The sequence below is a fragment of the Diabrotica virgifera genome, chromosome 2 (assembly GCF_917563875.1).
Source record: "Diabrotica virgifera virgifera chromosome 2, PGI_DIABVI_V3a".
NCBI lineage: Eukaryota > Metazoa > Arthropoda > Insecta > Coleoptera > Chrysomelidae > Diabrotica > Diabrotica virgifera.
Window position 1 is genome coordinate 140,107,934 of NC_065444.1, and position 13,177 is coordinate 140,121,110.

Consider the following 13,177-nt stretch of genomic DNA (forward strand, 5'->3'; position numbering starts at 1 on the left):
GTACATGATGCTCTACTCCATTAATTAAGAGATTTTTTTATTATGAATAGGTCTACATTGAACTACGTTTAGTCTGTTAAACATATTTACACATATTAAATAACATATTTTTACAAAAAAAATCAGGTAAACACAACTTCTGGTAAACCGATTCTTCCGGTTTAATAGTTCGATATCACACATCAAAAAAAGAACGTATATACCAAATTTGGTTGAAGTCGGACTTTTCGTTTAAAAGTTATTGTGCTATTAGTCACATATGTATCGTCGCCATTTTGAATGCCCGCCATTTTCGTAAAAGGTAAAATCTGAGATGGCCTCATATCTAAATTTGAACCTTTGTATGTGTAGTATATGTGGTCCAAATTATATACTTCTACCATTAAATGCACAATAATTCTTATACTATTTGCACGAATCTGCCGCACATAGGTACCTGTGAAGATAAGTTATGCATTTATTACATGGTAATTAACATAACTAAAAAGTTCAAAATATTTCTTGAAAAAGATTTTTACGCTCTTTTCAATGCCGGTATTACCTTTTTGAAAAATTAATATATACAGGGTGAAACAATTGAAAAATAAAAAACAACATATTTTTACATAAAAAATCATAAAAAACACAACTTCTGGTAAACCGATTCTTCCGGTTCAGGAGCTCGATCTTATACATCAAAAAAAGAACCCATATACCAAATTTGGTTGAAGTCGGACTCTTCGTTTAAAAGTTATCGTTCTATTAATCACATATGTATCGTCGCCATTTTGAATGCCCGCCATTTTTGTAAAAGGTAAAATCTGAGATAACTTCATATCTAATTTTGAAACTTTATACGTGTCGTATATGTGGTCCAAATTATATGCTTCTATGATTAAATGCACAATTTTTATATTTGCACGAATCTGCCGCACTATGGTCCAACAAAAGCAACACAACCGGTACATGGCAGGTTTGCTCGCCTTCAGGCATTAAGGAACCCCAATGTTACTGCTAGCCAGCTAAGAAGAGAGCTTCAAAACAATCATGGCATTAATGTCTCTGCTCAACCTGTCAGTAATAGGTTGCATGAGGGTAATCTTCACGTTAGACGTCTCATTAGAGTTCCAGTATTATCCCGTGGGAATCTTCTTATTTACGTGCCATCTCGGCGACGAAGGTTGGCAATCATCATTGCTATTATAACTTTTGACACTACAGCCCGAAAGAGTTCAGTTGAGCTGCATGCAATCATTCTCTGAGATTTCTCAGCCAGGACATTTTTCTTCTACCTATGCTGCACCTTCCTTGAATCTTTCCCTGCATTATTAATTTTAGGAGTTCATATCTGTCACCACGTGTTATATGACCAAAGGATTGCAGTTTTCTTATTATGATGGAATCCAGTATCTCCTTGCTGTTCATCAGCCGAAGATCATCAAATTTGGCAACGTGGATGGCTAAACCTTCATTTCACCGATGGATCCAGATTTGGTTTACGACCCGATGCAATGACCGTTTTTGAGTGTAATTTTCAGGGGTAACTCCGAATTGCATGAAAATTTGGATTCAGGTTCTACTTACCCTCATGAATCGTTTCCCACATGAACTTGTGCCGCTGGTTGCTTTTACTTGGGGGGTGACAGTCACCCCTTCGCGGGTGTGAAAAAACCGCAAGTTTAAAATAAGCCCGGAAGTGGATAAATTAATTGATTATAAGCCAATTGCGTTTTATAGTTTTTTTAAATCAATACTTTTCGAGTTATTTGCGATTTAAAATGTTTATTTTTCGACAAAAAAACTACGTTGTCAGACTGTTTTTAGAAAATAACTCAAAAAGTAAATATTTTATCGAAAAAAATATTCTTAGCAAAAGTGTAGCTTATAAAAAAACGAAAAAATAGTGTATCAGTAAAGTCTATAAACCGAGTAAAAGCAAAGTTTTAGCTCATGAAAAATACGTTCTTATTCGTCTAATCCCAAATCGAATATTTCAACGTCAAATCCCGAATCGGTTGTGTATCGAGTGAGAGTGAAATTACACAGGTTTTTTTTAGTCATTAATGGACAATAATAATATGGATAATGATATACCTCCTGAACCACCAGATCGAGGAAAAAATTTAAAATTCAACAACGAAGATTGTGGAAACAGAATTGGAAACACCAGGATTAGGTAGTATTCAGAAAAATACGCAGGTAACGGAAAACCATGATAATAATAAATATTCAAAGGCTTGGTAAGTCAAAATAATACTTATAATCAAAATACAGTAATATCAAAAAGATTTAATTTTACAAATAACAGTCAGTTAGGTGAGGTAAATACGACTCCAACCGTAAATAACAGTCAGATAATTAAGAACTCAAACAAAAACTTGTATACTGCAACCGATACCGGACATTATTATGTTTATATTGAAAATAGTCTAAGCAACATCGGAAACTTAAATCGTATTGGGACAGCAAAAATTATAAATAATTCGGTTCCGGAGACTCAAAATAATATTAATCAAATAATCGTTATAGGTAGAAATAAAGTTAAGGTAGAACTAAATTCGGGAGCAAGTGCAAATAAATTAATAATGTCAGAAAATTTAGCTATTAAAAATTATAATGCGTATTTACCAAATTTTCTTATTCAAAAAAAGGGCGTAATTGAGTTGGTAGATAAAGATTTAGATACAAAAGAATTGAAATCATTAATTAAACCAAGATACGGATACAATTTTGATGTTATAGACGTCAAAAGAATAAATAGAAAGGTTATAAATTCAGAAGGAAATGCAGATTTTGTTCTTACATCTACCATAATTGTTACATTTAAAGGGCAAATAATGCCAAATCAGGTAGTTATAGAAAAATTAGTGTACGAGGTAGAAACGTATCAACCGAGATTAATTCAATGTTTGAAATGTTTACGGTACGGGCACGTTAGTTCACAGTGTAGAGGAACAGACAGGTGTAGGTTTTGTGCTGGAGGACATGAGAGTTCAAAATGTTTAGATAAAGAGTCAGTAAAATGCGTAACGGGAATCATTCCGCAACAGATATAAGGGCCGAGCGTCCAGAAAGAGAAAAACAAAAGAGTATTAAAAATATAATGAACGTAGAAAAAATATCTTATTATGAGGTTAAAACAAAATATCAAAAAAAATTCTAATCGGCAGTAAAAAATAATCAAACATCGAATCATTATACAATAACAAAACGTAGAAGAACAGAAAGTATTAATTCGATAACAAACGACACGGCAACGCTTGAACAACGTAAAGAAATACTAAGTAAACCGAAACCACAATCACAAACAGCATATAGTAATTTTCATAATGTTCCACAGTATCATAATATTTCATCTAATTTGCAAATAAATAAAATGTGTGTGATAAGATTTTGGAATGCTTTACAACTATTCTAAATAATTTAAATCAATCTTTAGAAGCAAATACATTGTTAGTTTTAAAAAATAGTATAGAGAAAATTCTTACTAGAAATGGCTAATATAAATACCCTACAATGGAATCATTTTATCAAATAGCAGAATTTTATAATCTGTAGATCAGTTTTATCAAATAAAGGTTCTTTAGAGAAATATATTTTTTACAAGAATATATCTGTATGTTTTTTGTCAGAAACTTGGTTTAAACCAAACATAAATATTAAATTCACAGGGTATAATATTTTTCGAGAAGATAGAGCTGATGGATATGGAGGAGTGGCTTTGCTGCTAAAAAGAGGTATAGGTTTTTCTCCAACTCCAGCATTTCATAAAATCAATAATGTAATGTACAAACAGGTAACCATTCACTTAAATTTAGGAAAAAAGATAAATATATACTCTATTTATGTAAAACCAGGGTTATCTATATCTAAAAATGATTGGAAATTTTTTTTAATAGTTTAAAAAAACCATTCTTAGTTGGTGGAGACTTTAATAGTCACAATGTTGCTTGGGGTTGTAGTACTACGGATCGAGCGGGTAAAAATCTATTAGAAGCATGCGATGAGAGTGGTACTGTATATTTAAATACTGGTAAAGAAACGGTATTACCAAGGCCCGGATTTTTTAATAAATCAGCTATAGATATTACCTTTTGTACAACCGATATTGCTCATTTATTTGTATGGGATGTAGACGATACAACACTAGGCTCAGATCATTATGTAATTTGTATGAAAATGAATATAAACGTTAGTGTAAGTAATATAGATTGTAAAACTAATTGGAAAAAATGGAATGTTGATAAAGAAGATTGGGAGATTTTTTCCTCTCATATGGAACAATATGCACAAACTCATAAAGGCAGTCACAGATATACAGATTTTATTACTAAACTAAATGAGGTCAATGCAATTAGTATACAAGAGAAGCGAAAATCGATTAATCCAAAATTTAATAAACATTGGTGGAATCAGGAATGTAGTAGGGCAGTCGAAGAACAAAAGGTAGGATTAAGACGGTACAAGAAAAAATGAACAATGGAAAATTACATTAATTATAATAAATGTGTAGCCCAAACGAAAAAATTATACAACAGAATAAAAAGAAAACGTGGAAAGAATTTTGCATGTCTTTAAACAGAAACACAGATATTAAAAATATTTGGGGACAGGTTAAAAAGCTAAAGAATGTGTACAAACCACCAATAAATTCAACAATAGAAGGGGAATGGACAACAACTTTCTTTAATAAAATTGCACCTCCAGGTCCGAGACAAAATATATTGTATCCAGTAAATACAGAAAGACACATTCTAACTAAAAATTTTTCTATGGACGAATTAGAGTCATCCATTAAAACAACTAAAAATACAGCTCCTGGAATAGATAATATACACTATGTTATGCTAAATAAGTTAGGGATGGCTGCAAATGAGATGATCTTGGCAATATACAATGATATATGGATAACTGAAAGTTACCCCTCTAGTTGGAAAGAATTCTTAGTTGTTCCTTTTCTAAAACCAGATCGAAGTCCTGAATCGCCAGATTCATATAGAGGTATCTCTTTGGGATCTTGTATTGCTAAAACTTTTGAAAGAATGGTTAAAATCAGATTGGAGAAGTGGCTAGAACTTAATAATAAAATGTCAATGACCCAATTCGGCTTCAGAAAAGGTTATTCTGGTATAGAAAATCTAAGTCATTTAATAACAGATATTAATTTAACCTTCACTAACAATAAATCAGTTACATCTCTATTTATAGATATTGAAAGTGCATACGATAACGTTAACCTCAACATATTGTATAATAAAATGATTGAAGTCTTTTAACACAAAAATGATTAAGTTGTATAGTAATAGAAAATTATATCTTCAAATTAACAACGAACGCTTAGGACCACAAATAGCTCAAGACGGATTACCACAAGGAGGAATATTAAGTCCAATTTTATACCTAATATATACATATGATTTGGAAAAATCGGTAACAGATACTAAAATATTACAATTTGCAGACGATGTGGTAATTTATAGTGACCAAACAGAAATAAATAAAGGTGTAGAAAAGGTAAAAGAGAGCTACACTGCAATTAGAAATTGGGTGTTTAAAAATGGTATGACCCTTTCAAGTAAAAAAAACACAAGCATGTATATTTACCAAACGTAGGAAAGGCATTCCAAAGGAAATAGATGGTATTAAATTTCCGGTTAAAAAATCAATAAAATATCTTGAGGTAATTTTGGATCAGAAACTCTTATGGAAGGAACATATAGAAAACACAGTTAAGAAAGCAGAAAGGGGAGTGAACGTGTTGAGAACCATTTCACATTCTAAATGGGGAGCAGATCCTAATATTTCTTTACTGATGTATAGATCCTATATTAGATCAATAATAGACTACGGATCTATTTTCTATGCAGATGCAGCAAATGTTCATCTACAAAAAATTGAAAATATTGTCAATAAATGTTTAAAACTTTGCCTAGGTGCTTTAAAATCTACTCCAATAAACAATCTACATGTGGAGTGCGCAGAGATGCCATTAAGTTTAAGAAGAAATAAACTATGTAGTCAATTCTTAGTTATCACATAAAGAATCAGAAATAATTAATAAAATTCATTGGCTTTCGATAAATGATTTAATAAAAAGTTATTGGAAAAAAAAAAAGAAATCTTCCTGTATTGCTGAATGTTATAGAGAACTGGCAGAATATAAAGAAACTCTACATACAACCCCAATTAATTTAAATTATATTTTTAATATAGTAAAATTAAAAAATTTAAAAATAAACTTCCTAAGAGATTGTTCCAATTACCCAACACGTATTAGAGATGTGATGTTTAAAGCTGATATTAAAGAACTATCATCGAATGATTATCAAATCTACACCGATGCTTCCAAAAGTACTAAAGGAACAGCATGTGCAATATACGATCCTCAAACAAATGAGAGTAAGATGTTTAAATTAAACGCAAATAGTAGCATATACTCAGCTGAATTAATAGGCATATTAGAAGCCCTAAAATACTGCCAACATCTTCCAAACAAGAAAATTTATATTTTCCCTGACAGTAAAAGAGCTTTGCAAAAAATTAAGCACCTTCAATCTACATCTAAAATAAATTATATCATCTTAGAAATCTTACAAAAAGTTGAAGAATTAAATAAAGATTTCAAAACAATACATCTAATACGGGTCAAAAGCCATTGTGGAATACTGGGCAATGAAACAGTTGATGTCTTAGCTAAAAGGGCCATACATGAAGGAGAAGGAACAAAATTCAAATGTACAACAAATGAAATAAAAACAGTTATTAATACCGTTTGGAAATCAAAATGGGAAGAAGATAATAAAAACAATCAAAAAGGCAAACATTACAAAGAAATTCAAGAAACGATTCCCAAAAAACCATGGTTTATAAAGGGGAATATGCACAAGTGGTCATTTTATTATGTGAGCATATTAAAAATATTAAACTGAAAATACGAGTAGCTATGGTTAACTATCTATATTTAGAAGCAGATAAATATTGTAAAAAAAATGTAAAAACATTGTAATAAGTATAAAAAAAATTAAACATGAACCATTAAGAAGACGAATAATCGGGTTTTAGTCTTACCGTAATGAAAAAAAAAAAAAACAAAAAAAGAATAAATAACAAAAAAGAAATAAAAAGGAAAAATATAATTGAATATAAAAAATGAATAATATAATGATAAATAGAATATATATATATATATATATATATATATATATATATATATATATATATATATATATATATATATATATATATATATATATATATATATATATATTGATAAGGGGTACCTTGTCGCCTCAGAAACGGTGAATCGGTAGACGTTGTCGCCTCATATATGACGTTGTCGCCTCACTTTGGTGAGGCGACAACGTTTTGGGCTGAAAATTTCAGGACAGCTTCCCAACCACCTTATGAGTCGATGTGCAAAAAATAGTTTTGAGGTGACAACGTACCCCTTTTCACTATTTTTTGGTTCGTTAGTTCGGCAGTATATCACTGGCGCTAGTATCGGCATTGCAGCAGTGACTGGCTGTATGTTGTCGCCTCAGCATATAAATTCCACTTTTTGGTTAACAACCGGTACCTTGTTGCCTCAGATTTTGGCAACGTCGCTTTCAGTTTGCATTGGGTATTAGGGTCGTGAAATATAAAAATATGCGCTGTCGGCACCGAACAAGGCAGCTAAAAGTTTAAGATATAATTTGCAGCTTACGATTTAAAATTGTTGCCCTTATACAGGGTGTCCAGAAACTCTACGAACAAACGAAAAAGGGATATTCTCTAGATAATTTTAAGATAATTTAACCCAATTCACTTAGTCCGACAATGCTTCCTAAGAGAACGAGAGCTCTTTGAAGATGGCGTCTTGTAATTAGTTTTTCTTAACTACCGCCAGAACGCTTCTATTTAGAAAAACGAAAATTGGTCCGCATATTTATCATCCAGATATAAATCGGTTCTATTCATTGTGAATTTCCAGTACGGTCATAGGCGCCCGTTTTGGGTACGGCAACGGTTATTTTATCCCATAACATTTTTGTGTTTAATTTTTAAGCATTTTTGACTATGGATTATTTAATTGTGAGTTTTTCTAGTACTAAAAGGTACTCTTGCTTTAAAAGTCCATAGAATACACCATTTTCTAGAAAAATCGATTTGAAAATTTCTCCTTTCTTGAATGCTACGTTTGTTTATATTTCAGACAAATATTTAGTACAGGTCATATGCGTCCGTTTTGGGTAGGTCAACGGTTATTTTATCGCATAAATTTTTTGTCTTTAATTTTTAAGCATTTTTGACACTAGATTATTAAATTATGAGGTATTCTGTTACTAAAAGTTACTCTTGCTTCAAGTTAGTAAAATACACCGTTTTTTAAATTCTTTTCAAATTCAGAAAACGAAAATTTTCAAATCAATTTTTCTAGAAATCGGTGTGTCCTACCGACTTAAAGCAAGAGTAGCTTTTAATTCTAGAATACCTCACAATTTACTAATCCAGAGTCAAAAATACTTGAACGTTAAAGACAAAAAAGTTATGCGATAAAATAACCGTTGCCCTACCCAAGATGGACGCCTATGACCGATACTAGAAATTCACAATGGATGGAATCGATTTATCCCTGGAAGATAAATAGGCTTACCAAATTTCTTTTTTCTAAATAGAAGCGTTCTGGAGGTATTAAAAAAAACTAATTACTAGATACCATCTTCCAAGAGCTCTAGCTCCCTTAGGAAGCATTTTCGGACTAGGTGAATTGGGTTAAATTGTCTTAGGAAAATATCTGAGGAATCGCCTGTCTTTGTTTGTGGGTAGAGTTTCTGGACACCCTGTATAAACAAGTTCTACAAAAGAGAGAGAGCATGCCGTAATAAAAATATGTAAGCTGGTCGCATAGGAATTAATAAAAATTACAAACAGAATATTAGTGATCATGGAGCGTATGTAATACTTAAGTAGTCATTAAAATATGGAACTGAACAAGTCTATGCCCCAAAGGATCATGAAGATGAAAGGATAGGAAATTCTAACCAGTCATTAATTTAATCCTAAAAACTAAAAAAATTGTTATATTATGTGACTTTATTACAAAAGTAAGAACATAAATGATTTTTTCTGTAACAGCAGTAGAAAAAAAAGTAACAGTTATGACTATGACAAAGGATAAACACTGATATACTATCGAAATTATAGAAAGTTGAAAAACACTAAAATGAACCTGAATGGCTTAACTCAAATAAAAAAACTAAAACCAAAATAAGTATCTTTATGTGGGTGGCATGCAAACGGAAGTCAATCTAAGCAAATCTCGTATAGGAATTCATCATTGAGCAGTAATAGCAACAGTTTCAAAAATCTCAAAAATGAAACAACAAAACACTATCCAACATCAGAAGTTTACTACTTCTGCTCTGAAACAAAAACCCGTATTCTGACATTAAAATATTTGAATAGAAATATGACGACAGTAATATTTCAATCAAAAAAAATATAGGACGATAAAATGAGAAACTAACAAAAATAAACTGACAAGACATGAAACGAACAAAGTAACTGAAAATAAGATTTTAATAGGTGGCGATGTAAAGATAACACGGGAAATACATATCATCGAAGTAGCCTTATTTTATTATTTATTTTATTTATCATTGATATTGCTCACCAGATTAATATCCTTATAGGTAATATGCATGTTTATACTTATTTGTTTACGATTTTTTCTAGCCCTTCAACTGATGCGTTATCTTTCCTGATCCTCATATATTCAGGTTTCTTCATATTAGGATTCAGTCCATAACGCTGACTCACTTCTGTAACTTCATTGATTATGTCTTGTAAGCCTTCTAGCTAGACTATTAGCAAATGACGATATCATCTTAAACGACATAACAGAATTTGCAATCAAAAAACCGTGGTGGTTCCAGTAATAATTACGTTTCTGAATCGCAAACCCTTACAGCCTGTGTAATGGATCCAAAAAACGTTGTCCCCAAATTAAATATTAAGGACCAAGAGTCTTCGACAAAACGAAAGATGTATAGCATTTACATTTACGTTAATTTGCTTTAAAGCGTATTTTAAGACCCAAAAATTTTGACGATCTCAAGTGCTCTAAGAGTTTTATATGTCAAAAATGAATAACCATTTTTAATTTCGTTACAACGCGAAACTACAGCTGCATCATATTCTAGTCCAATCAGAGAGCGCTGCAAGCGCCTCTACCGGTTTCGAAACTTATTAGTCTCTCATCAGGAGGCACATATAAATACATAATTTGAAAACGTTCCTGACAACAAAGATATTCAAGAACAAAAATGGTCAAAGCTCGTACCACTTGTAAGTGATATTAAAATATTCTGAGAAGAAAGTATTAAAATTGGTGTGAAGTGGCAGTAGACGTTTGAGAGCAATATTGATGATATTGAAACATAAAAATTTAGTTAACTATGCTCTAACATTAGTTATTATTTTTAACAGGAGACGAATAGGTGATGTTCAGTATTTAAAAATTCAGCAATCTAGTAACGAAAGATTAACGGACTTCAGTGATTTTGAAAATGTTTTAACTGAAGGAGAAAAGGCACTTACGAGAGGACACAAAATTCCAGTGTGTTCTGGTAAAGGTTCTTGAGCTGTTGTTATTTTACTTCCAAAAATGTTGCAAGGTTTCATAGAAACTTTAATAAAACATAGACATAAATACATGTCTGACGTTGTCCGACGTTAATAACTATATGTTTGCAGTTCCAGGCAGTAAGCTAAAATGGGACAAAGGGGATGTTGCGATCCGTAAATTGACAAGCAAAATGAATTTAACAAACCGTGAAGCTATATCAAGCAAAAAATTACGCAAAAATATTGTAACAGTAGCACAAATTTTAAGTCTGTCCAAAAATTAAACTAAACAATTTGCCAAGCGTATGGGGCATGATGAAAAAATGCATGATGAAATATATGAACTACCTGCTGACATTTTTATCAAACCGTAAAATTACAAAAATTTTAATAGTAATGGAAAGGGATTATCTTCCTATAGAATACAAAGGAAAATCGCTTGAGGAACTAGATTTTCACCACGATTCAGAAATACGGAAGAAAATAAAAAAAAGCAATCTTCAAAATACGAATATTAATTTTCCCAAGTATTTCAGGTATGCAAGAAGTTAAAAAAAGTCAAGCGTTGGTTGCAAAAGATAACGTTCTGGCTCAAACAAGTAAAGAATTTAAAACGAACAGCGACTATAAGTACTATCCAAATAAAAAAACTACTCAAAGCATCAAAAAACCAAGCGAGGGAAGATTCCGAATGCGATTCATACATGTGCCTCCACAAAGAAGAAATATTAAAAAACAAACCTTTTAAGAGAACACTTTTCAAATTATATTCATGATGGCGTATATCCATCTAGATAAAAAGGTGAATTCCATATTATAAAATCAAAAATTCAACATCTTATAAAAGTGAAATAAAATATGTATGGCATCTGTAAGTTGTTTATATGTTGCTTAAGTGAAAATATAGAAATATTTTTTTTTACTTTTTGTTGATATTTTTATAATTTTTTTTTATTCTTAGATATAATAAACATCTAACCAACGCCTCAATTAAAGGGTTTGACGACTTAGATATTAGTTCCCCATTTCGCAAACATCCGCTAATCATTTAAACAAAACATAATGAAATTATTTTTGTAGAAGAAAAAAATTAAATAGGTACCTAAAAACCTAGTTTTGAGTTTTTCTCAAAATTTTTTTAAATTAGGATCAAAAGAAATTTCAGAAAACCATTTTAGCCCTTAAAACCACCCCACCTTCACCACCTTATGTATTATTTTCGTACACTTTGCTGTAAGAATACGTTTTGTTGTAACATTTTTACGGCTATTTATACTAGTTCACTGGTTTTTAATTAAAATTTTTAAATAAACCGTTGACACTTTTTTCTGTGAGATAGATAAATAATAAATTATGTATAATATCGTTAAGAGCCTTTATAATTTTACTGTATAAATTCAATAATTCACACAAAATACTTTGGCTTAGCTTAATTTATTGCAAAATACTAGCTTTGGAATATCTACTAATAAAAACATTTTGCACATATAATACAAACAAACCATGCTCATATCTTAAGCTTATTTAAAATATCAAAAATAACCATCCTTTATTTTTATTGTAAACAACAATAGAACATGTAAACAAATTCCCACTATTTCTTTACCTATATCCGTATTAAATACCTACCTCTCGCTGTGCACCAAAATTCGACCCACTCAATCCTTTATTCATTTTCCAATATTTGGCAACGCCGTCTGAGGAGACAACGTACCGGCTTTCATTCTTAGTCATATATAGTTACGAGGCGACAGCGCATTGGATTTGACCGTAAATTTATATATAAAAAAACATTTAAAATCGTTTCCCCTCTTTAGAGATTCTTAATTAGAAAGTTCCCGTCATTATATATATGCACATATTTTTTGAAAAAAAGAACTACAAAAGGGTGAGGCGAGGTCGTCATAGTTTTCACCGCGAGGCGACAACGTACCTTTTATCAATATATATATATATATATATATATATATATATATATATATATATATATATATATATATATATATATATATATATTTAAAACATGAGATGTAGATCCTTGAAACACACTCAGTGATCAAAAGATCCAAGGTTAATGGTTTGACGACCACTCGTACGAAATCAAACAGATGAAATAGAGAATGTGGAAAAATCCCCTTACGAACAATTCACACATCCACCATTTCGGGTTGGGAAAAATTTTTTGAATAGAATCAAAGATCCAAACACCAGTTCTTAGAAATGTGTTTCGCCCTCTTCAACCTCTCTGGGCTTATCAATAAAGATGAGAGGTTGAATATCTTTAGACACATTCCAATCAAAAAACAACATTCGAGACCTAGACATAGAAGGTGCGTAAATCTACGGCAAGTCCGATGTATGATACAAGTACCTTGGATCTTTTGATCACTGAGTGTGTTTCAAGGATCTACATCTCATGTTTTAAACATATATTTTACTTACTTTAAGTAATTAGGGAATTAAAACTTGAGACTGTCATTGTCGGACTTGCCGTAGATTTACGCACCTTCTATGTCTAGGTCTCGAATGTTGTTTTTTGATTGGAATGTGTCTAAAGATATTCAACCTCTCATCTTTATTGATAAGCCCA

At 31.2% G+C, this 13,177-nt stretch overlaps 1 protein-coding gene across 1 annotated transcript in view; it reads right to left on the reverse strand.

Annotated features, from left to right (window-relative positions):
- Positions 1-13,177, reverse strand: part of LOC114344837 (phosphatidylinositol 4,5-bisphosphate 3-kinase catalytic subunit beta isoform) — a 998,515-nt gene that overhangs the window by 796,082 nt on the left and 189,256 nt on the right. The window lies entirely within an intron of this gene.